The sequence below is a fragment of the Bos grunniens genome, chromosome 21, assembly GCF_055505025.1.
Source record: "Bos grunniens cultivar Pamir isolate PY7600 chromosome 21, Bosgru_T2T1.0, whole genome shotgun sequence".
Taxonomy (NCBI): Eukaryota; Metazoa; Chordata; class Mammalia; order Artiodactyla; family Bovidae; genus Bos; species Bos grunniens.
Genome location: NC_141185.1, coordinates 42,735,289 through 42,759,503, shown reverse-complemented (window position 1 = coordinate 42,759,503; position 24,215 = coordinate 42,735,289). Strand labels below are relative to the sequence as shown.

The 24,215-nt window shown below is 55.0% G+C and overlaps 1 protein-coding gene across 1 annotated transcript in view; it reads left to right on the top strand.

Annotated features, from left to right (window-relative positions):
- Positions 1 to 24,215, top strand: part of KLF13 (KLF transcription factor 13) — a 37,897-nt gene that overhangs the window by 5,273 nt on the left and 8,409 nt on the right. The window lies entirely within an intron of this gene.

The window sequence follows — 24,215 nt, the reverse complement described above, 5'->3', positions numbered from 1 at the left end:
TGTTTGCTGTTGGAAACCATGTAGCAGGGGACTCTAGTGTGTGTCTTTGTGTCCACCTGGCATTTGTGGGGGATCAAGACTTAGCGGTATTAGTGACAGCATAGGTGGCGCATGTGTGGTGGAACTACTCTGTTGACTTAAAGGACAGGTTATGTTTTGAAAGGAAACAGACCAAAAGACCCCAGGGCTAAGGGTCCTGCTATATTGCTGGCTGCCCTTTCTTTTTTTCTAAAAAAACAAAACTTCTTCCAGTTCTCCTTTTGTACATGTGAAAGCATCACATCGAGAACATTTTTTGAAGCAACCTCAACAAAGCTGTGTTAGCCATGCCTCACGACCAGCCGTCCTGCTATCCTGACATGGCTTACCCGCTGGTGCTCAGCCCCCGCTGCAGTGAGGTATGCCCCGTGGGCTGCCCAGCACAGCCTGCACTGGTGGGGGAGTGTCATGTGAGCTATTTGCTCCCCACTTCCCTGCCTAAAAGCAGACTGGAACCCCCCCCAACCCCACCCCCACACACATATCCACTTCCATGTGAGTGGCTGGTAGAACCAGGTTTTACTTAATCAGAGGCCCTGTCTGTGTGTGGCCTCTGGAACCAACAGGGTTAGGGGAGTCCCCCTTCAGAGCAGTTGCTGCTGCCAAGTCCACTCATTGAAGGGGGCTCGTGGGGACCCCTGGCTCTCAGGGCCTGTCTGCCCCAACATGACTTCGAATGCCGGTGGTTGTCTAACTCCTGGATGTAGTGCGTCAGAAGGGCAAGGCTGAGATGCACTGCTGGTGGCTAAAAGCCTGGGAGAAAGGAAACCAAAGGCTTATTCACATGTAGTAGTAATGTGTTTAAATGCATAACTTGAGAAACCCCACAAACCCCACAGCACTAGAGCAGACAGACCTGGGGTGTCTGCAGAAGCCATGCCATCCCAAGGGTCTGTGCCCCGTGACACCTGATCTTCCCAACAGAGGTCTGGAGCTTTCAGGGCATAGTTAAGGTGTGTCTGGTTTGGGCTGAAAGAAGGCAGTGAAAAGAGTTTTCAAAATAAAAAACCTGTAGAATGACACACTCAGCTCTCAGGTTGTGTCCAGCATATCTACACTGCTCGCCAGGGGCCAGGCCTTCCATTTGCAATAGGACCCTATGGAACAGGCATTGCCATCGCTATTGCTTTTTAAAGGACAGCCAGGCTCAGACTGGTTAAGAAATATGCCGGAGGTTGCAGAGCAGGTGAGGGTGGAGCTGGGACCTATGCCAGGCAGCCCCGCTCCAGAGTATGTCTGCGTGTGTGACGGCTGCGCCCATGTGAACCTGGGGATGGCGGGTGAGCAGGGCCTCAGGGTGTCAGAAGCCCATGTGCCCCTTGCACACTGCTTCCCCCACAAGTCCTTATTACTTCTGAAACATTAAATGATGGTACAGTGTACTTTCATATATTCTCCTGCTGCTGCTACTGCTAAGTCGCTTCAGTCGTGTCTGACTCTGTGCGACCCCACAGATAGAAGCCCACTAGGCTCCCCCGTCCCTGGGATTCTCCAGGCAAGAACACTTGAGTGGGTTGCCATTTACTTCTCCAATGCATGAAAGCGAAAAGTGAAAATGAAGTCGCTCAGTCCTGCCCGACTCTTAGCGACCCCATGGACTGCAGCCTACCAGGCTCCTCCGTCCATGGGATTTTCCAGGCAAGAGTACTGGAGTGTGGTGCCATTGCCTTCTCCATATATTCTCCTAGTCGGTAGTTAATATTCTCTCCCAGTTTAAAAAAAGTCTTTCTTCCCTCCTTCCCGCCTCCTCTCTCTAAATATTATATTTTCTACCTTCTTTGCCTCTCAAAATACTATTTACTATGTAACATACAGTCCATATTCAGTTTCCCTGATAACCAACCCCTCCCCAGGTGGCCCACACAAGAGCCAGGATGTGGTTAATCACACATTACATTTGGTTGTCCTCATTCTTCAGCATCCCTCAGTCTGAAAGCACACCACCTCTCCGCATCATTGGGTCTTTGGTTCATTGGCATTTTAGGACCCAGGCCAGTTGCCTTGCAGAAAAATCCCTCCATCTGCACTTGTTTCATCGTTTTTCTCATGATCAGATACCATGTAAACCATCTTTGGTAAAAACTATAGCACAGGTCGTGCTGGTGCCCCAGAGGGGGACATGCGGTGCTGTATTGCAAATGAAGGGGTGTTTGCCAAGCTGCCCCACTCTACAGGAATGTCCTGCTCTCAACAATAAGAACCACTCTGAGACCGTGGCTTGTCAGAGGGTCCCGCTGGTCGTGCGTGGAGCCAGGTGCCATGCTGGGGTGCTGTCTGCTCACCTGCACTCAGCCCCTGCTGCCCGGTCCACCTGCCTGGCTTCTGTGCATCCCCCAGCCTCCTTGCCTGGACCAGTGCTGGTTTTTCAGGTGTGTTGTTGGAAGTCTTTTTTAAAGTCAGAGGACAACTCGAGAGTCCCCTAATGTTAGGTTGAATCAGATGTTTCTGGATGGTCTTTGTCACGGTTTAGGAGGTGGTCATGGGTGTGTTCTTCACGGTCAGCACACCCACACCCGGCTCTGTGCCCATAGTGACCCGTCTCCCAGACCTGGGTGGGCGGGTCCTGCAGCCCATGGCACCCTTAATGTCCTAGTAGGTCTTGACATACTTTCCAGAAAAAACCCAAATCTGGATCTAAGTCCACACTCCTGAGCCTGCTTTCCGTTCCTTTTACAGCCCCAAGTTGGAAGTCAGTGTCCTGTCAAGATGGGAATAAACTTGTTAGTTAAGTCAGGAGCACCTGCTCCTGTGTGACTGGAAGCGGGTGGAGAGGACAGAGTCACCTGGAGCTGAGCACTGGGCTCAGAGGACTCGGTCCCTGCCCTGGGCCAAGACAATGGAGGCTGTACCTCTTGAGTTTTTACTCTGAGGGCAGTGATCTAACATGAGGCACTTAGTGTAGGACAGGAGAACCCCTCACCCAACCCCAAGTTCTGCCATTTACAAGGTATTCTGTCCCTTGTAGCTGGCCTGAGTATCCCAGCCTGCAGCGTGTTTCCATGGAACCTGTTTCTATGGAACCCATGACTTCTGGTCCCGGTTGTCTGTTTTACACGTCGGGGCCCACACCCGCCCCCAGCCTTTTTCCAGCAAGGAGGCTCTGCAGGGGGTGAGTGGGCCCTGGAGGGGAGACAGCACTCCTTGGTCCTCTGGTGGCCTGGCTGTCCCGTGTCCTCCACCTGCTCCCTGTCCCCACTGAGTCAGGTGGGGCAGGGCATCCTCCCCATTCACCGTGGGCCTTGTGTGTGCAGTGGGGGGGGCGGCCTGGCCCAGTGCGGTGGATGGGGTGGGTGTCCTCCCTGTTCACCATGGGCCTTGTGTGTACAGTGAGGGCAGCCTGGCCCAGTGTGGCATCTGCATGACATCATTCTGAACCTGCAGCATGGATTGGGGAGCCACACTCCAGGTTTTTACTGTATGCAGAGGGAGTGGGGGTGGGAGTAATCTGTTGATTGTTCTCCTTTTCTCAAGTTCATCACGCAAAAACACTTGCTAACCAGGAACTTGGCCGCCCTCCGTGGCCATCAGCCAGTCTGTCCCAAGGTGACCTGTTTGGAAAAGTGCTGAGACTTGAGGCTTGGATTAAGTGTCCCTGTGCCGTAGCCTGTCCCGCACAGGTGGGTGGCCTATGGTCCCTGAGCACAGGCCTGCCTCCTGGAGCCAGAGAAAGCGCTTTGCAAGAAATAGTTTGGGGCCCAAATTGGCGGTCACTCACTGGGGGGTATGAGGCTTGGCCTGTGCTGGGTCCTGTCTCGGAAGGAGCTTCTGGCAAGGCCCATGTCCTGCAGACGTGGCCAGCTGGAAAGAAGCACAGGTGTGGGAGAGGGAGGGGGCTTAGGAGCTGGGGGGCTTCCTGGCTCCCACCTGGGGCCCCAGCAGGGTGACAGCTAGGCAGCCTGGCAGGGGGTCTGGGGCCCAGGACGGGGCTCCTTACACCCTTGGGTTAAGTTGGAGGTCATCCTCCTCCGATGGGAGCAGGACAGGAACTTCCTTCCCCTGTACATTCCTTTTCTGAGCTCATTTGTTTTTAACTCTTTTAGTATATTAACACTCACTTTAAAAATGGAGAAGGAAATGGCAGCCCACTCTAGTATTCTTGCCTGGGAAATACCATAGACAGATGAGCCTGGTGGGCTACAGTTCATGGGATCTCAGAGTCGGACACAACTGAGCAACTAACACACTTTCACTAAATAAAAAAGATAAAGTGTTTGGGGGCTAGAGGAAGAAGCTAAAGTTAATGGCAGATCAAGAGTGGAGGTTTTTGCAAGAAAGTGTTGGGAAACAGAGAGGAACCATAAAAGGTACACACAAACCTCAGCACTCAGCCGCCAGAAGGGGCCGACCAGGGCCTGGGAGGCCCAGGCATGTCCTTGGCGGACAGTGGTGTTTTGCCTGGGCCTTTGGCCAGCTGAGCTGTTCGTCTGAGATGGGGGGAGGGTCTGGGAGCTGGGGGGTTAGCATCTTAGAGTAACGAACCTTACAGGTTTTCACTAGGGGGAGAGATAGTAAGTGTGGATTCATTACACAGTTGCCACTGATACTAATCTAAGCTGTATGGTGAGTGATAGGCGGTCTGGCCACTTAGGGGCCCTGCCTGCTTCCCTGACTTCTGCCCTTTGTCCTCCTTCCCCCTTCGGGTCACTCTGGTTTGCCCACTGATCGTGGGTGATCCTCTCCCACTGGGAGTGAGCACTGTGGGGCAGGCAAGCGGGGCTCAGGCAGATCTCCATCCATCACTGAGGTCTCGCCCAGTTCCCATTCTGGAAGGACTTCCCCATGTTTGTTCATCAGTTGTCATTTTTGTCCCCGAGGATAGGGAGTGCAGGGTCAGGAGGACCTCTCGAGACTCCCGCTCCTGCAGCCCTGGATGCTCAGGGCCGTTACTCAGGTTTCCTTGTCTTTTCTAGAGAACCCCTTTGGGCCGCTTGCCTGCAAATCCTGTGGCCTTTGGAATTCCCTGACATCTCAGTGGTTATGGCTGTGCACTTCCACTGCAGGGGTTGCAGGTTCAATCCCAGATCAGGGAACTAAGATCCCACAAGCCTCACGGAGCAGCTAAAATATAAAAAATAATAACGTTGCCTTGTTGTTTGGCCTAAGGCACCAGGGTATTCCCTGGGATAGTCTGAAGGACTTTGCAGGATGCCATCTTTTATGATCATGAAATATCATTCAGTGTTTTCTCTGAGTCCTCTTCCGGGTGGGGCCTGAGCATTCACTGCACACGCGTGGTGCTGTTGTATTGGTGATAGCTGTTGTGTTGGTGATCGAGGTGGTTGCCCTGAGTTACCATCAGGCCTCTGGGGTTTGCTGGAAATTCAGCCTCGTCTTCTTTGTTGTTGTTCAGTTGCTGTGTTTTACTCTCTGCGACCCCCCATGGACTGCAGCATGCCAGGCTTCCCTGTCCTTCACCATCTCCCAGAGTTTGCTTAAACTCATGTTCATTGAATCGATGATTCCATCCAGCCATCTCATCCTCTCGTTCCCTTCTCCTTCTGCCTTCAGTCTTTCCCAGCATCAGGGTTGACTCTTCACATCAGGTGGCCGAAGTATTGGAACTTCAGCTTTTCAGCATCAGTCCTTCCAATGAATATTCAGGGTTGATTTCTTTGATAGGCTCTCCTTCCTGAACACTGGACTGGGTGTTACCTGCTCACATCCTGCTTTGGACAGGTGGCATCAGCCTTCAGTTCACTCACTTGAGCCTTTGAGAAACGTCAGTATTGATCTCCCTTCCCTTAATTGTCTCCCTAACTTGTGACCCAGTTGTTTTAACTTCTTCCATGTTCAGCTCCTCTCATCATGTGTTCAGTTCTGCACGGGGCCTTGGGAGATAGACACTGACATGCATGTGTGCATGTGCTGTGCATGCTTATGTGTGTGAATGTGGTCAGCCTCCCGCCAAAGCTCAGGGCAGTTGTTTCTTTGGAAGGAGGCCTGTCAGGAGGCCTCTGGCCAGGTGGCTCTGGCTGCAACAGGTGTGTCGTCACACCCAGCGTCACCCTGAAGGAGCCTGGGGAAGGCACAGTGTGTCCAGAGTGGCTGCAGGGCCAGCAGGGATCCTGGAGCCATGCTGGAGGGTGTGACTCCCTGGGTGCCAGTAGGTCACGTGTTCTGGGCTGTTCTGCCCTGATCTAGGCCGACAGCCTGGTATGGGGGTCTGGTTGTGGCTGACCTGAGCTAAGTAGCAAGTCCAGCCTGGTCCTCATGTTTCCTCCTCCTTTCTCTCCTCCCTTTCCTTCACCTCCTCCTTCCCTTCCTCTCCCCCAACCTGGGATCTATGCACACTGCCAAGCTGTCCTCAAGGGTTCCAGTCCTGGGCAGAGGCAGGTGGGTGCAGGAGGAGCAGGCCCAGGATGCTGGAGAAGCCCTTCCTTTGTGCTGTGGCCTGGCTCAGCCTGGGAGAGTGGTAGAGGGCTGGGGTGGGGCTGTAGCTTCCTCCTCAGTCTTCTGGGCCCCTGGGGACACCCAGGCGGCCTTTCCTGTGAGGTGTTGAAGGTGGCAGTCTAGCTGTTCCCAGTCAATGGTCAGCATCCTCCTACACAGCGCAGGGAGAGGTAAACACTGGGTTGCCTTGGCAACCGGCTGAGCCAGGGCTCAGAGTGCTTGTGGTAAGAGAAGCTCTCATTGTCTCAAGTTTCTGGGATGAGCTTCTATTTTGATTTTTTTTTTCCCTTTAATTAGCTGGAGTGACTAAGATACCAAGATGCCTGACCTGGTTCCTAGAATTTCTTAATAAACATTTATATTCCTTTTATAGGAGGCATGTTTCCTCCCATGATTCATAGGCTTTTTGTTTTAAACTGTGGAGAGGCCCTGGCATGGCCGGGGAAGGGGCGGGGGTTGTGATGGCAGGGTCCTGGCCCGCAAGTGCTTACTTCAGCACCACCCAAGGACTGTGTTGACTTTGAGGTTGATGAAGCTCCCTGGAGAGATTTGGGGAGATACCTCTCTCATCTTAGGGTGTTCAGAGCCCCATAACATGCATCCAGAAGTCTGTCTAAGCCCAAACAGTACCTTTCCCCCCACCCCCCAGACTCTTCCTGGGAGGCCAAGATAGGAGCTCGTGTATACCTTGATACAAGGTGTACTTTGGTGTTTGCTCTTAAACCTTGCTGCTCTCAGAGGTGGCTGGGCTGGGTATCCCTGGGCTCGAGAGGGTCTAGCCAGGAGGGGGCACCTCGCTGGGTGACACTCAGTGACAGGCTCTCCTACAGGCCTCTCCCTTTACCTGGCACTGCCCTGCTCCATCCGCCCCCACTGAGAAGGTGCCAGGTGAGTCTGCAAGGAAGCTGACCTTGTTGGTTTTATCACGCATAGAGCAGACCCACGTGGCCATCTACAGAGTCGGGCCAGGCCTGTGTCCAGGGCCAGTCTTTATAGTGGGTATGCAGGCCTCTTGGCTCCCTTCCTTCAGCACAAGACAGGGCTGCCTCGTGGGCCCCCCACCCCTGGCTTTCCTGCATGAGAAGCAGCTCCCTGAGGAGGCGGCTGTTGGGGTTGCAGAGACAGTGTGTTGGGGGTCCTGCCATCTGTAAGTCCTGACCATCTGGGCTGTGGACTTGGAGCCATGTTGTTGCTGTATCTCTGGTCCCGGCCCCACAGAAGCTTGCACATGCGCTGTGTCTTAGTAACCTCGGTCAAGAGCCTCTCAACGCTTTGTTTTCATCAGAGGAAGGGCTTTTTGTCTGATTGTGTGCTGTCATTTTAACAGACGCAAAGTGCGGTACGGTGTTGGCCCGGGAGAGACAACAGATGGAGCCTGCTTCACATTCTCAACTGGGCAGCAGGTTGGGCCGTGCTGACCACTGACCCCTGAGAGCGTGCACAAGGCACATGGTGTGTGTGTGTGGGGGGGGTGTGTCTGTGAGTGTGTGTGTCTGCAAGTATGTGTACAAGTGCGTGTGTCTACGAGTGTCTACTAGTGTGTGTGTGTGTCTACAAGTGTGTATGTGTCCATGAGTGCATGTGTCTATAAGTGTGTGTGTGTGTGTCTACCCCATGAGAGCAAGATTCCCCCCACTGCTGCATTGCTCTTGGGCACCTGAATTAACAGACATTTTTGCTGACTTCTCTTTTGGGGAGAAACAGATGACTTAGAATGACTTTTTGAAGTAGGTTCCAGCTCGTGCATCAGGACCTCACAGAACCACCCCGGAGCTCATTGTGTGGGTGAGCTGTGTCCCAACCTCAGCTCTGGTCTGTCAAAGGCCCCTCCATCCATTCTGGGCCACAGAAAGGCAGTGGAGATCCTGTTGCTATGGAGATGTGCTGCCCAGAGTCTGTGCTCAGGCTGGGGAGTGGCACCCTCGCAGGTGAGCCTCACTGGTTACTGGTTACCAGGCACTCAATCCTGACCACAAACTGTAAAACAGGAGCTGCCGAACTGGAGCCTTGAGGTGGAAGCCCAGGTCCCTGTCCCCAGAGCAGCTCTGAACATGCCTGGGCCAGGGGTAGAAGCAAGGGTGGCATCCTCCACCTCCCCACCGCTGGGTATCCCTGGTCTTGACCATCTCATGGTGATGAGCAGCAGTGCCAGTCCTGCCAGGGCACTCCACCTGGATGGATGGGCCCTCTGGGTGGGGCTTCCAGAAGCCAGCCGTGTTGGGAGAGAGGCTCACCTCTGGGGGGGCCCCTTTGTAAACCGCAGCCTCTTCAGTTGGAAGGACAGAGGTCTCTTTGGCAGTGGCCATGGCCCCTTCAGGTGAAGGGCTCTGTCCCCATGGCCAGGGGAGCCCCCTCAGGACCATGGGCTTCCTGAGCCCTGGGTCTGAGCAGCACCCAGGGTGTTTTCCAGGGTGACTGTTCTCATGGACTCCAGGCCATCTGGGGATTTTCTCCACTTTCTTCTCTCTCTTTTGGGGCTGCAGTTCTCTGTTTGCAGATTCGAGAGTTGTGTCCTAGAGGGAAGTGTGGGAGCTTTGTTGAGGCCAGCTCGTCAGCTGCGGAACCACAGTTCTGTCCTTCTCCTCGAGGCTCTCACCCTCGCATCAGTGCATTTGGCATCAAGGTGCTTCCTGTGCAGTCTGAGGGGCCACGTGGAAGGAGCACCTCTGTGCTGAGTGACACCTGGGCACCTGTGTGGCCGTCCTTCCTCTCTCTGGCATCTGGTTGTTTCAGAGGACATTTGTGGGATTCCAGGTGGGGCAGGGGCAGTTCCACGGGGTTGCTGGACAGAGGATGACGCTGAGTGACCAGGCTGTCAATGTGTGAGGTCCCCGAGCCAGATGCCTCCAGCAGCCCTGTACCTGCGCGGCTCTGCCCCTGCCTCCGCCCTCGGGATGCTCACCTGCTTGGAGACGGTGAGGAGGCCAAGTAGGGTCCAGCCTTCTGCGGGGCCCACAGCGGGAAGCTCCTTGTGTCACCAGCACCCTGGGCCACAGTGATGCCAACCAGGTTTCTTGTGTTAGGGTACGATTTCTCAGCACAGGAAATGACTGGGAACTGTTTACTGCTCACACAGTCCAGAACTTCTGGAGCTGGCCAGCCGGGTCCTGGGACACACTCTGGTTTGCAGGCTCAGATGGTGGCCCTGTGAACCCCATGGAGGATGGAGTCTTGCAAACCCTGGGTCAGGTGGCCAGAGGGCGCCTTGGCTCCCAGGCCAGGCCTGCTGTCTCCTGGTCCCAGTTCCTGAATCACCTGGGGAGGGGGGAGGTGTCTGCTTCTCCATCTCCCTGGAGTCTGGAGTCATCCATCCCTTGGATGACATAGTGGCCCCCACCCACTATGCTTGGAGCCTATCACTTCTGTCCGGAGGCTGGCCTCACTCCCTCCCTCCTCTGCATACAGGACCAGTCTGTGCTGACCTCTGGTTCCCCCTCTCACACCTGCGGCAGGGCTGGGGGGTCAGCAGAATGGTCTCCTGAGTGTCTTCATCACCGCCCTCACCCCTGTTATCAGGCCAGGGTCAAAACGTGTCCCTGAGTCCAGCCAAGGGTGCCGGGGTGCTGGGAACTGGCAACAGCCAGGTGCTCGGCTGTTGGGGTGGCCTACCCCTGCCCCACTGACGTAGGCCTAGCTTGTGGGGAGTCACCCCGCACTCGGGGGCCTAGGCTGGGGGGCCTGTTTCCAGAGGTCGGCAGGGAGAGCTCAGGGAGGCCTGGGCTGTCCTTCCACCCCTCCCTGGGGCCAAACCTGGTCATCACAGGATCTGTCCTAAGAATGTGGAGAATGAATTCTGGTTCAGAGGTTTATGGATTTTTTTTCCCTAAAAGCAGTAGAACCTTTCTGTCAACAATATCTCAGTGGATTCCAAGACAGAAAAGAGCTTGAAGGACGGCTGGCAGGGCAGGGGTCGGGGTGGTGAGGGCCCTGCGGCCAGGAGCACTCTGCGCCCCTGGAGGACAGTGCCAGCCTCCCCAAGGCTGGGCAGGCTCCCGCCCCCACACGGTGGGCACCAGATGACAGGCTCCAATGCCCGAGGCCATGAGTGGGGTGCACCAATCCTTAGGGCCAGCCTGGGGACTGGGGTCTGTGGTCTTGGGAAGATGCTTCTGGGCTGGGGATCTGCGTCCTCCCAGGCCTTCACAGACTTGGCTAGGGTGATGGGTCTGGAGGAGGCAGCGCTGAGAACCCAACCACACCGAGGGGCAGGGTGGGCCGGCCAGGAGTCATGTGAGGTCCCACGTCCTTGGGCAGTGGGGTCCCGGCCACACTGTAGCCAAGGTCAAGGCAACAGGGCTGAAGCTAGGGGCTGGCCTGGCCAGTGGCACACACGGACCCGAGTGTAAAGCCACATGTGTGGGGTGTGCCTGACAAGACGGTGCCAGGGCAGGGGTTTCTTTGCTGTCCTGAGTGCCACGAAGGCCCTGGCTCCCACTGGTGAGGGAATCCTGCACCCCCTCAACTTCCTCCCTCCCCAACCGTGGGGCCCTGTGCAGGTATGTGGTGGGAGGTGTGTGGTGACGGGACCCTTGGGGGTGAAAGGAGGCACTGGGGATGGGGAGGAGCGGATGGAGTCTGGAAAGTGGGGAAGCTGAGCTGGGTTGATGTCCCTGCTGGGCAGCACCTGCCTGGCTGGGGGTGTCACCGCCACGAGGCCACACTGAGACCCCGGGCGGGGATGGGTTGGTGCCTCCCGTCATGGACACCACTGACCTGGGGCATTGTGACAGGCACCGTGTTCAGTAGGTATGATAACTTGGAGGCTGAGAAACCGGCCAGGGAGGCACGGAGCTGGGGTTTGGTGTCCCCCTTCCCCAGCATCCCAGGCACCCCCTGGAGCTCCACTGGTGGCTCCAAGGCTCCTGAGGAGAAGGCTCCTGTGGCCCACCCTGAACCACCTGGGAGGCCAAGGTCACAGGCACTGGCCCCTGTGCCTAGACCTTGATGGGCTGACTGCGGTTTGGGAAGTGCACTTCCTGGCGCTTGTGGGTGGGGAGAAGGGAAAGGCGGGTCTTTCCAAAGCCGTGAACCAGTCTCCAGTAAGGCGGGGGCAGGGGGATTGAGTTTGGACTGTGGGGTTGTGGGAGCAGAGAGGCACTGCCCTGTCTCTGGGGGGTAGTCCAGAGGCAAGTCTGGGCCGGAGGGGCGTTGCCTTGGGGATGAGAGCCAGGCTTAGGGTGTGGGCATCCAGGAGCCAAGAAGGGGTGGTGGGAAGGTGGAGTCTTGTGGGGGTCTTCAGCAGAGTGGATGGAGGCCCTGAGGGAAGGGCTGGGTGACTCTGGAGGCCAGGGAAGAAGAAAGGAAAAGTGGGTGTCACCGATGTCTTTCATGTCCCCCAGGGCAGGGCCCCAGGGCTGCATGTATACCCCTCCCCTCCAAGGGTATCTTTGAAAGAATGCACAGGAGGAGGGAAGGCTCTGGCAGCTTCTTTCTGCTCTTTCTGGGTGCCCCTTGTCTATTTCTGAAGACAGGACCCAAACCCTAGGTTTTCTGCTGATGGAGGAAAGTGGAAAATGCACAGGACGTGGTGGGATGTCAGGCTACCCATGGAAGGGTCCAGTCTAGAAAAGAGACAAGGACACGGTGGACATACACGGGAGCAGCCGGCAGCTCCTTCTATCACCTCTGACTTGGCTTTGTGCTCAAGTGACAGCAGAGCCCAAGGTCTGGCTGTGTCAGCCCAGCCTGGTGCTCTCTGAGAAGAGGAGGGCCATATGTGGCATGCATGTGCAGACACACGTTTTTATTAAAAATGATATATTAACTGCAAACAATTTTGGAAAATTTGGAAAAACTCAAAAAAGAGATTATGTGATACCCAATTTTACCTCTTCAGAGCAGTTGTCTGGCTCTGTCCTCACCTTTAGGTCTCTTCTGAGACTTAAAACTGGGGATGGTAGACAGCCAAGTGGAGAACTCCATAGCATCTCCCGGAAAGCTGTGTCTTTTCAGATGACCCAGATCCACCATCCGTGGACCCAAGGGCAGCTTCTGAGTCGGGTCCCATCGACAGTTGGAGAATGTGTGCTCCACCCATTTATGACTTGCTGGTAGTGCTCTGGGACCGGGTCAGATGTGTTCCTGTTTCTTGTAAGAAGTAGCTTTACTGGAAACTATGATTTTAGCACATTGCACTTGTTTTTATTTCTGATTATAAAAGCCAAGTATGTTCATGAAAGAGGATTTGGGAAATGGAAAAGCATTAAAAGAAAAAGAGGAAAAGCAGTAACTTTAATCCCACCTCCCACGAGACACTGTGTTAACACGTCTGCCTGTATCTATTTTAACATGAAATGTGGGATCATCCCACACAGTCATTTTACGTTTGGCCCTTTCCCACTGTGACATTCTGTGGTGGTCACGTCTCCAAAGTGCCAGCAGGCCCCTGGACCTGGCTTCTCATGGTTGCCCTGCACATCCTCGTCTGTTCATCCCTGGTGTTCTTACTAGGCCCTGGGTCGGGGGCTGTGATACCTCCAGTGACTTGCTTTCCTGGAAAGCCTGTGACTGACTGTCACTCATGGTGGGCTCATCCTTGTTATCATCCTGGGAGCAAGCACAGGAATGCGCACTTAGGGGCAGATTGCCTTCTAGAAAGGAAGAATGAGTGACACTCAGTGATGCATGAGAGCACCCAGCCCAGCACCCTGGCAGGAAGAAGGGTGCTGTTAGACGTCCAAGGGCTTTGCGGTGAGCTGAGCTGGCTGGTAGGGAAGGCCCCAGACTTGCTCTTTACCCCTTACCCCGGGCCTCTCAGACTGCTCTGCTATACCTCTGGGCCCTCAGGGCTAGAGGGCGTGAGACCTTGGATGCTGAGATCTCCTGGCTCTGGGAAGCGGCCATGGAAGCTGTGTTCATCATTGGCTCAGGCCTCACCCACAGCTCTCCATCTCTTCTCGACACTGGTCTCCACAGCAGACCCTCCACCTGGACTCCAGTTCCACTCTTCAAATTACCCGGGCTCCATGCTCTGTACACATGGACCTGGTGGCCCAGGTGGCGACCAGCCGACCCCTGGTCAGAGTTTCTGGAGACGTAAATGGCACTGAGGTCAGTGCTGGGTCTAGGCCAGCTTGGCTAGGTGTGGGCCAGCGCTCGCCCTGTGGTGGCTTCGAGGACTGAAATGTGCACACGTGTGGTGGTGGAGTCACTTGTGGTGCCTCAAGCTCATGGCCCTGGGCTGGCCCCGGGGAAGGGCCTCCGGCAGCCGCTCTGACTTGGGAATGGGCGCCCCATCCTTGGGGCCACAGCCACCCCATGGCCTGTGTGTTCCAGGCCAAGCCGAGCACCCTTAGGAGCAAAAAGGGGCTTTGCTTCCACCTTCCCGGGAGCACTGGGTGTGACCTCTAGGGGAGCAGAGCTCCCTGACCGCCAAGCGGCAACAAGACCGGGCCCCCTCCCTTGTCTGTCTGCAGCCACTGTGCAGCCAACCCCTCTCAGGGCAGTCAGGAGTCACAGCACCCACCTCCCAGCCATGCCTGTGTGCTCAGGGCCTCTGCCCACCCAACCGTGTGACCCAGCATGTCACAGACCCTTGGGCCTGGTTTCCTGGTGTGTCACCGGCACTCCCTATGGAACCAGGGCAGGGGCTCGTAGGCCTGGTTTCAGGGCACAGTCACGGGAGTTTATACCAGCCCTCCCTGGAGCAGAAGTCAGCCAGGCTAGTGCCAGGGAGGCCATCCCTGCGGCTGTGGGAGAGAAGGCCAGCTCGCAGGGCAGAAGCAGCAGGAAGTCCCCGTGGGCGGGAGGAGGGGAGCCCCAGGAGGGGCCAGGATGGGACCTGCCATCTGGCCGCCCACCCCCGGGTGCCCCCTGTCTGGCTGGTCCCAGCAGGGCTTGGGTGGCGTCCAGATTTATTTTCATTTTCAATTCCCTTTATTGCTCAAACCACCTCAGGGCCACAGAAAACAAACTGTTATCCTCAGCCGACCTCAGTTCCCTGGCCTCAATTGTTTGCCATTTGCTAATTTTAGCTTCTGATCATTTCCACCCTCATCCTACCCCCAAAGGGAGACACACACCAAGAATAGTGCCTGGAAGGGGGGCGGTGTCTGCGGCCAGAGTTCCCACAGCCATCTGGCCGCAAGCAGGGGTGGCCGGGGCCTGCAGCAGAACCCCCAGATCCTCTTGGTGGGGATCCTGTACCCACAGGGCTTGGATGTGAGGAAGAGGAGGAGGACTCTTCTGAGTCTGTTTCTCCTTTTAAACAGAAACCAGGCTCTTTCTGGGAAGTCCCCCTCCCCGATGGCCCGACCTGGCTCTTGGACCCCTGGAGACAGCAACTCCAGAGCACTGCCCACTTCCGGGCTGAGGGGACTCACACAATCCAGGGGCCCATGTGGCGTTTGGCAGGGAAGGCTCAACCCCCGCCCCAGCGCCAGGGCTTCCGCCCAGCCTACAGGGCGCCACCCTGGCCTCCGTAGGGCGGACCTGGAGCCGCTAACCAAAGCCCAAGCCTAGGGTGCGGCAAGTGGGCCTCAGGCACTGGAGGAGGGACAAGGTCCAGTGAGCAGGTTGGCCTCTGAGCCAGGCCTGCTGGAGGAGAGAGCAGAGCCTTCAGCCCTTGATTATCTGCAGGGTCTCCAGGCGCCCCTAACATGTCAGGGCCCCGATTTGGAGACCAGAGTCTGGCGTGTCTTGGCCTAGAGTAGCGCTCAGTAAGGTGGAATAAAGACACAGAAGCCCAAAGCCCCCCATCCTCTGGTGACCACGGAGCTGGGGAGTGGAGAGCCCCTAACCCTGCACCCACTGACAGAGCTGCATGAGGGGAGCAAGCAGCTCCAAGACAAGCACACTGTCAGAGACACAGGAGCAATGACTGAAACAGCAGAGAGCTCGTGGGGTGATGCAGGCTGATGGGGATATTCTATGGTGGGGTGGGGCAGGCACCACATCCACCCACCTGGTGCCCTCCATGGCTTTTGCAGACGGGTGATGAGGCTAGCACAGCAACTCTCCGAGGAAAGGCTGGGCTGCCAAGAATGCTGGACCTGTCCCTCCAGTATTATCAGAGTCACTCAGGGTGGGGGGCGGGCAGGACCCGAGGCCCGCATCCACGTTCTGGCTGTGACCCGTCCAGAGGCAGCCGTGTGGCCTCTTTGGTGGTGACCCCCTTGCCCCCCTTCCCAGTCTCAGTTTGGGGTGTTATCCCACTCACCTTCAGAGGTGCTCAGGACTAAGAGATGCTGCAGGCATCCCAGGTGTTGCTCACGTTTCTTTTCCTGAGAACTAAAGTTGCCCTTCTGCCTGGTTTTCTCAGCACTGCTATTACTGCCTCATCCCCTCGCCCCCGGCCACGTGGCTCTCCCCACAGGGTGGGACATGCAGCCTGTCCTCTAGGGGACTCCTCTCCAGCTCCTTGAGGCCCTGGACTGGTGGTGCTGCTGTCCTGGGACCTGCCGCCATCTAGGCCCTGTTTCTTGGAGCCTCTGCTCCTCAGTGGAGCCTAGAAAGGCGCAGGAGGCTCTTTCTGGAGACTCGTGTATCTGCAGTGTTTTGCTCCTGGCCTCGTGCCTGAGTCCTCTGGGCTGGATGTCTGGTCCTGGGTCTCCTAGTCAGCTTGGGGTTCAAGGGGCCTTGCTTTGCAGTCTTGGGCCTTTGCTGTGGTTGCTGGCAAATCCGCGGCCACTCAACTCCTGGCACCTGACACGCTCCCCTGTCCTTGGAACTGTGGGTGTGGTTTCTGTCAGGGGTCTCTATGGGGGTGGGGAGGGTGGTTTTCTGGTTCTCACCTGGTTCACCCTCCTCAATAGGCTGTGTTCCTGAACTTGGCCTCGCTCTTGCCCACCCTGGGTGACAACCCCCTGTGTCCTCCGGCTCTCTGGGCTCCGTACCTGGATCCTTTAATTTTCTTACCTTTGCCCTCTTATCATCCATTTTCTCATCTTTTGCTCTTTGTCTGTGGTGCTGTCTCCATGTTCTCTGACAACTCTGAGACTGGATTTTAATCTCTGCCATATCCCCGTATTGTGTGTCTTTGCTTTCAGACTCAGTTTCTGGGTCTCTTCTCTTTAAGGAGCATCCTGTTTTTGCTTCACACATGTCATATCTTACCTCTGAGCACCAGTGACAGCTCTGGGAGTTGCTTCTCCTCACCTCTGCATCCCCCAGGCTGCCTTTTTCCTCTGGCCTGCCTGCCCACCCATGTCAGAGGCTCTTCTTATGTGTCTGGTGGCCAGTGGTGATTCTGCCCAGAGGCTGGGAGCTGCCTGGGGGTGTACCTGCCACACCACTGGGTAGGACAACCCCTTCCCCTCACAGGCGCCACTGCTGCCTTGGGCCACAATGTCCAACCGGTCAGCTAGGGCCCTTCTTTTACTCTTGTCCAGAGATGTTATCCAGGAAGGACAGCTAGAGCCCCAGCCAGAAGTCTTCTCAGGGTACACAAGGAGGCAGCCATTCAGGAGAGTGCTGCCCCTGAGGCCGGTGATGGTGTGACCCTGGTGGTCCTGCAGTGTTGGAACCCACATTGTGGGTGGGGAGGACTCGGTCCATGTAGGGAGGACGTGGTCCAGGCAAGTATGAAAGGCAGAGTGCATATTGCCCCCTCTATCATGAAAATGCACCCAGTGGTTTATCTAGAACTCAGTCACCAGAAATCAGCCCTGAATATTCATTGAAAGGACTGATGCTGAAGCTGAAGCTCCAATACTTTGGCCTCCTGATGCGAAGAGCCAAATCACTGGAAAAGACCCTGATGCTGGGAAAGATTGAAGGCAGGAGGAGAAGGGGGTGACAGACAATGAGATGGTTGGATGGCATGACTAACTCAATGGACATGAGTTTGAGCAAACTCAGGGAGATAGTGAAGGACAGGGAAGCCTGGCCTGCTGTAGTGGATGGGGTCGCAAAGAGTTGGACATGACTTAGTGACTGAACAACTATAATAAATTGGGCAGAATCAATTCCCAAAGCCCACTGTAGCTGCAAGGGAGTTGGGCAGGAAGCATTTTCCCCTGGTGCATTGTGGCTGCAGAAGCTAAAGTCATGTCATCTAGAGAAAAGAAGATCCAGATAGCAGGTGCTGGGATAATGGACACTTGGCTGTTTCTGCCACAGTCACCACTGGGCAGTTCCTGCACATTCATCCTTGGAATGGGCAAGCATTCAGCAGGGAAGTGTCTGGCTGGCAAAGGTAGCCACTGTGTGAGCCAGTCCTCCTAACACATCTGAGGAACCTTGGAAATCTCTCACTTTCACCAGCATTTACTTTTTTCCCCAACAAGTGGGGCTGTATTAGCCCTTTGCACTATCTAAGAAGTACTGACTGACTTCTCAGAAATAAGCCAGGTAGCCTGGATGAGAGGGGAGTTTGGGTGAGAATGGATACCTGTATATGTATGGCTGAGTCCCTTTGCTGTCCACCTGAAACTATCATAACGTTGTTAATCAGCCATAGTCTAACACAGAATAAAAAGTTAGAAAGAAGCCACGTGCTCACTGCTCTCATGATCCCACAATGTGACTGCAGAGTTTTCCGAAATTCACTGACTACTATAGTAGTCAGCTCTCTTGGGCTTCTCTCTACTGGGACAGGTTCCTAGACTTTCCTTGTTCCCCTTGACCTTGACCATTGTGAGGGGTGGTGGCCAGGGATTGTATAGAATGTCCCTCAGTTTGCATTTGTCTGATGTTTTTCTTGGAGTGAGACTGGGTTTATGGCTTTGGGGGAAAAACACCATAGAGGAGAAGTGCTCTTCTGTGCTCAGTCACTCGTGTCTGACTCTTTGCAACCCCATGGACTGTAGCCCATCAGGCTCAGACTCTGTCCATGGGATTTCCCAGGCAAGAATACCAGAGTGGGCTGCTGTTTCCTAGGGTTCTTCTAATCACTTTATATTGGTAGGAGAGCAACAGCTGGTATGTACTTTGTTACTCAAACATTCCAGCCTTGGCCAGGGCCAGGTCAGGTTGGCTTCTGGGTCCCTTGCCCCTGTCATGCTGACTTCTGTCCACTTCTTCACTGTCTGGCATTACAAGCTGCTTCTGGCTCATCTTGTATGTTTACCACTCCAGTCCCAGAGTGAGCCGTGTCTCCAAGGATCCCCATTTATGTTTGTTGTAAAGTGGTATTTAGAGACCAAGATCTAGGTGCCACGGGTGTTCCTCATTCCTGGGGGTGTCACTGCTTTTTGCTTTTGTCCTGGTGGACAGAGCCAGGATGTGTCCTTGCCCACAGTCTTCACTCACTTAGCTCTCTGTGTGAACACAGGACTGAGCATGAGTTCACACCATCTCAAATTTGGCGGCGTCCCTCCCCTACCCCCAAGGAAGGACTCACTGCCTGGTCCAGAGGCTGTTGCCTCTCTGAAAGCAAGACCCAGGCTCCCTCCCCTTGCCTTGCATCTACCTGTTTGTTCAGCCCTAGAGCACATGTGAAGCATTTTGGGATGGTCTGCCCTGGATTCTCCTCTAAGAGGCTGGAGCTCTGTTGAAGTGTGGGCTCCTTCCTTGTCCCTGTCTCCCCACCCACCCAGACACCATGTCATGTGTTTGTAATATGGCTGGTGTCTATTGTCCCAGCCAGCCCCCATCCTGGGATCTCCAGCCTTCTCTCCAGGCTAAACATTTACAAACATTACAGTACATTCTTGTTGAAGTCCAGTCTATAGTTTTGGCAAAGCAGAGAGTCTGTAGCCACCCTCCCAGTACCAGGCAGAAGAGTTCCATCACCCTAAAAATTCCGCTCTGTGGTCGACCACAGCCCTCCAACCTCTGGTGCATTTTCTGTCCTTACAGTTTTGCCTTTGGCGAAATGTCATATGAGTAATCATACAATGTATAGACTTAGGGGTCTAGCTTCTTCTTCGTAGCAAGATGCATTTCAGATGCATCCACCTAACCAGTAGTTCCTTCTGTTTTGTGACTGAATTGTGCTCCACTGTGAGGACGCAGCTCATGTTAAACCCCTCACCCACAGAAAGTGCTGACTGCCAGTGTTGGCTGATGGTGAAGTCCCTTGATGAATGCCTAGGAGTGGGACTGCTGCTTTGTCTAGTGAGTCTGTGTTTAACTTCTTAAGAAACTTCCCAGCCATCTTGTAAAATGACCATCCCACGTTGCATTGTCACTAGCAGCAAACAAGTTTCAGCTGCTCCACCAGCAGGGTCAGTTTTTTTGGATTTTAGCTGCTCTCATTTGTGTATGGGCTTCCCAGGTGAGGCTAGTGGTAAAGAACCTACCTGCCAATGCAGGAGACATAAGAGATGTGGGAAGATCCCCTGGAGAAGGGCATGGCAACCTACTCCAGTATTCTTGCCTGGAGAATTGCCATGGACAGAGGAGCCTGGAGGGCTACGGTCCATGGGAGTTACAAAGAGTAGGACACAACTGAACACACACACACACTTGTGTAGGGTGCCACCCTCTTGTTTTACTTTGGTTTCCTTGATGACAAATGATACTGAGCACTTTTCACATAGCATTTGCCATTTGTGCGTCTTTGATAGTTGAGTTTGGGTCTCTCATCGGTATTATTATGCAATCAAGTGTTCGCTTATTGTTGAGATTTTAAAATTCTTTGTATATTTTGGATATGAGTTCCCTGTACTTACTTTTTATTTACTTTCAGGGTGTGCACTGGGTCTTCATTGCTGCAAGTGGGTTTTCTCTAGTTGCGGCAAGCGGAGGCTGCTTTTGTTGTGGAGCACAGGCTCTAGGCACACGGGCTCAGTAGTAGTGACTCACGGGCTTAGTTGCGCCACAGCATGTGGGATCTTCCTGGACCCGGGATTGAACACGTGTCCCCTGTATTGGCAGGCAGACTCTTAACCACTGGACTACCAGGGAGGCCCCAGTCCCACTTTACTTTTGATTAGCCTTACATGAAGAATATTTTTATCAAGTGAGTAAAGCTGGGTCTTTACTTGTGGATCCTAAACGCGTGTCCTCACTTTTCTGGGGTGTTTGAGAAGATCTCCAATGAAACTGACTGAAATGTGAATCCTGGGCTGTCCGGGTCGGGGTGCCACCAATCACAGACTCCCAGACAGGCTGTTGACGGCACACTGCTCCTAAGGCAGGAGGATTCTCCTTCTGAGACGGCAGGGAGAGGGCTGGGCCTTGACGGAGCTGCTCCCCTCAGCTCAGGGAAGACACTAGTGGGTTCCCTTTGGAGGCAGTTAGTGACATGACCACCAGAACAGAGAGGAAAGAGATGGAATCATCTATTCTTGGGGTTCAGCTCACATGAGTTGCTCATGGCATTAAGTCCCCTGGAGGAGATCCCCTGTGTGGAGCAGTCTGGGGTCTGGAAGCATTGAGGGAGCGGGGGAGGTGACACACCTCACCCCACCTGCCCCTTCAGGAAACGTACGGGGATGTGAGTCGAGTGTGTGTGTGTGACACACAGAGATGGACTCAAGCCCTTGTCTGGGTGGCTGCTGGCCGCCTGCTGGCAGAAACCATTGGTATTTTATTCTCGCTGTTAGAAAGGGGACCTTGGGTACAGAAATTTTCAAATGTGTTTTGTAACCCTTAGCAAAAGCAGGAAAAAGACCTTTCTGAAATGCCTGGTGTGTAGTCCTTCTGACCTTCACAGGCATGTGCACCCATGCGTGTCGGTGAGCTCCCTCAGCAGAGGCCTGGGTGCTGGCTTCCACGGATATAGGCCCAAGTCTGAAATACCTGTTAAGTTTGTTGATCTCCCATGGTTCAGTGGGTTAAGAATCTGCCTGCAGTACAGGAAATGCAGAAGACCTGGGTTGGATCCCTGGGTCAGAAGATCCCCTGGAGGAGGAAATGGCAACTCACTCCAGTATTCTAGCCTGGAGAATTTCATGGACAGAGGAGCCTGGCTGGCTACAGTCCATAGAGTGGCAAAGAGTCAGACATGACTGGGCGGCTGAGCGCACACACACGTGTAGATAAGTGTAAATGTGTGTGTTCATCACCATTGTGTTGCGTTCTGACTGTAGAAAGCAGTGCAGCTGAAAACCATAGTGATGGCAGGATGAGGTCATCCCAGATAGCTGTGGGTCCTCCACGCAGTGACAGCTCTGGGGCACGTACATCTCCCCCACGCACGGGACAGTGGGGCTGACTACTCAGAGGTCTGTGTTCCTGGTTAGCCGGTGGGGACAGAAGTGTGAAGTGGACCCCTGTCTGGTTTGTGAGAGCATCAGAGAGAGAGCTGGGCTGGCTTCACACCCACCTGCCCTACCTAACACATGAATCCTGGCTGTGGTGACCTTGGGAGGTGACTCCAAGGAGTGCCACCTTGGGGCAGCTTTCACTGGCCATCCTCAGCATCAGTCCCTTACCAAGCCATAGAGGATGGGGGCACCCCAGCCCAAGCTTCTGGGGACACTGCCATGAGTGGGGGCTGCAGAGTGGCTTCTGCTCTCCTTCCTGGCCCAGGTCCCTTGGAAACCTGCTCCAGGCTGGGCCAGAGAAAGGCAGAGGGCCAGGCAGGGTGTGCGGAGAAGGGCCAGCCTTTGTCCCCGGACCTGGAAGGCTCCCAGGAGGGCACTTCTCCCCAGACAGCATGTATATCTTCAGGGAGGGAGAAGGCCAGGAGAGTCGGGGGAGCGGGCAATGGGTGGCCTCCCCCTCCGTGTGTGCAGCCTGATGTGCTGACTAGCACCCAGGCTTGCAGCAGGGCAATGCCCCTGAATTCCTGCTATGGCGTCTGCTCCAGCAAACAGAATCGGGTGTAACTACCCCATGTGACCGAGGCTGGCCAGACACTGGCGAGTCTGGTGACCTGGGCTCCTTCCTGAGCATCTCGAGTAGGTCCCCTGAGTCTCCCAACTGTTGTAGCAGAAGTAGGTCAGTGACAGGATTTTTTTTTTTTTTTTTTTTTGCATCTGCTCGCTCAAAAACCAAAAGCATTTTCAGATGATAGTAAAATGGCTTACTTGTTTTTATTCTGATTTACTTGTTTTATGATGTCAGCTCTGCAAAGTCTACCGTTTGGCTCTGTTTTGTTCGAGCCTCGTGACTTTTTTTCTCTAAGGGAAACGGCCTACTTCTTGTCCCTGGAATAGCCTGGCTGTAGGCACCAGGCCTGGAGGCATAGCCCAGGCTCAGGTTTTGAGGGTGCAGCCTCTGGGTGCTCAGGCCTTGCGGACAGACAGGCCAGCCCCTCAGGGAAGAGAGCTGCCTGGCTCCTTCCACATGGTGGCTGCCTACAGGGATGCCCTTGCCCGGGGTTGGGGGTCTGCCGGCCCTACCCTGAGGAATCGAAGGGGGGCCTTGTGGCTCTGTGGGAAAGGTGGTCACACTGGGGCAGGTGTGGCTCCCCAGGCTGTCTGGATGATGGGCGGTGGCTTCCAGGGTTCCTCTCCTGCTGTCACCCCGGATGTTAGTGGCCAAGGTCAGCATGGGCGGCTGGCCATAGCCGAGCGTGGTCCATGGTGGGGAGGGAGGCAGTCCTGACATGCCATCCCCTCCTGTGAGCCAGGTGAGGCCATTCTGACATTTGACCTCAGGCCCCATCTTACAGATGGTTCATCCTGACCCCCCACCTGCCTCTTGGGGTGGGTGCAGTCCTGAATGGCGCACCCACGCCCATGCACCTTAGGGACTGGTTCCCTGCCTGCGAGGCCCACCCAGGAGGCACAGGGGGAGGAACCTGAGGGCTGGGGGAGGGGACACAGGAAGAGGAAGTAGGGCCAGAGTGCTTGCATAGCTTCTGCCTGAGAGCAGGGGGTGGTGTGCCCCACCCCCTGGGCCAGGCCCTCTCCCTGGGGCCCTGGTGGCCCTGCTAACCATGCAGAGCTGGCTTTTTTGGGGCGGGGGTAGTGTGGGGCCCCAGGTTGGCCGAGGGCTCATCTGTATCAAGAAGCAGTCTGGTCCCCGTGGTAGTCTCCGAGGACTTCTGTGCAGCTACTGGTGACTATTGTCACCCCAAGGTCTCCCCCACCTCAGAGGCTTTTCCATGTCATTCCTGCTCCCCCATGCTGCACACACCCTGCCCTCATCCTTTCTTTTTTGGTCCAGGAGGAAAACCTTTCCCAGGAGCCTGCACAGGACACCCAGTCCCTCCCTCTTTCCTGGCCCTGGCAAAGGACTCCCATTCTCCTGCCTTGAACTTGGCGTTTTCATCCTGGCAGTAGGATGAACTCTCCTGGGTTGCAAGAGGAGGATGGGTGGCAACCAGTGTCTGCCCCATCCACCCAGGCTGGTGCTAAATGGTCAGTTGTGGGAGAGTGGACAGAGCGACTTTTATGGCGGGAACCTGGGGGGCCTCCAGGCATGATTACAACCCCGGGTCTGCTGCTGTTGGAATGCATCTCTGCTGTCTTTTAAGCCATACCAGGTCTGTCACACTGTTTATCAGAGAGAGTCCTCCATCCAGTTGTCTGCAGTGTGAGCAGGGCTGTGGAGTCTGGGTGGAGTCCCAGTCCTGCCCTAGGAACTTGTAGAAAGGCAGAATTTGTGGCTGCCATTTCCGAGTTTGCTACGGATTTCTGTTTTTAATTTTAGGTAAAGACACTATATGTTTCAAAATCCAGGGCATTTAAGTCCCTTTCCAAGGAAAGTTTTCTGAGTCCTTGCCCTCCAGGCGCCCAGCTCTCTGCACCCACAGACTGCTAGTCCTGCATCCTCAGGTGCCCACCCAGAGCATCTGAGATCCAGGCAGACCTGCACGCACGTGAAACTTGGCCTCCAGACTGAGTGTCCTGCTTGGGAGCTCGCTTTTCTCACTCAGTGCCATCCCCCAGCGATCTTTCCATCTCAGTTCAGAAAGAACCCGTTCAGCTCCTTCTTCATAGGCGTCTGTGGCGTGAGGGTCTGTTAAGTGTATGTAACAAAGCCTAGAAGAGCAGGAGTTGTTTTGAGGC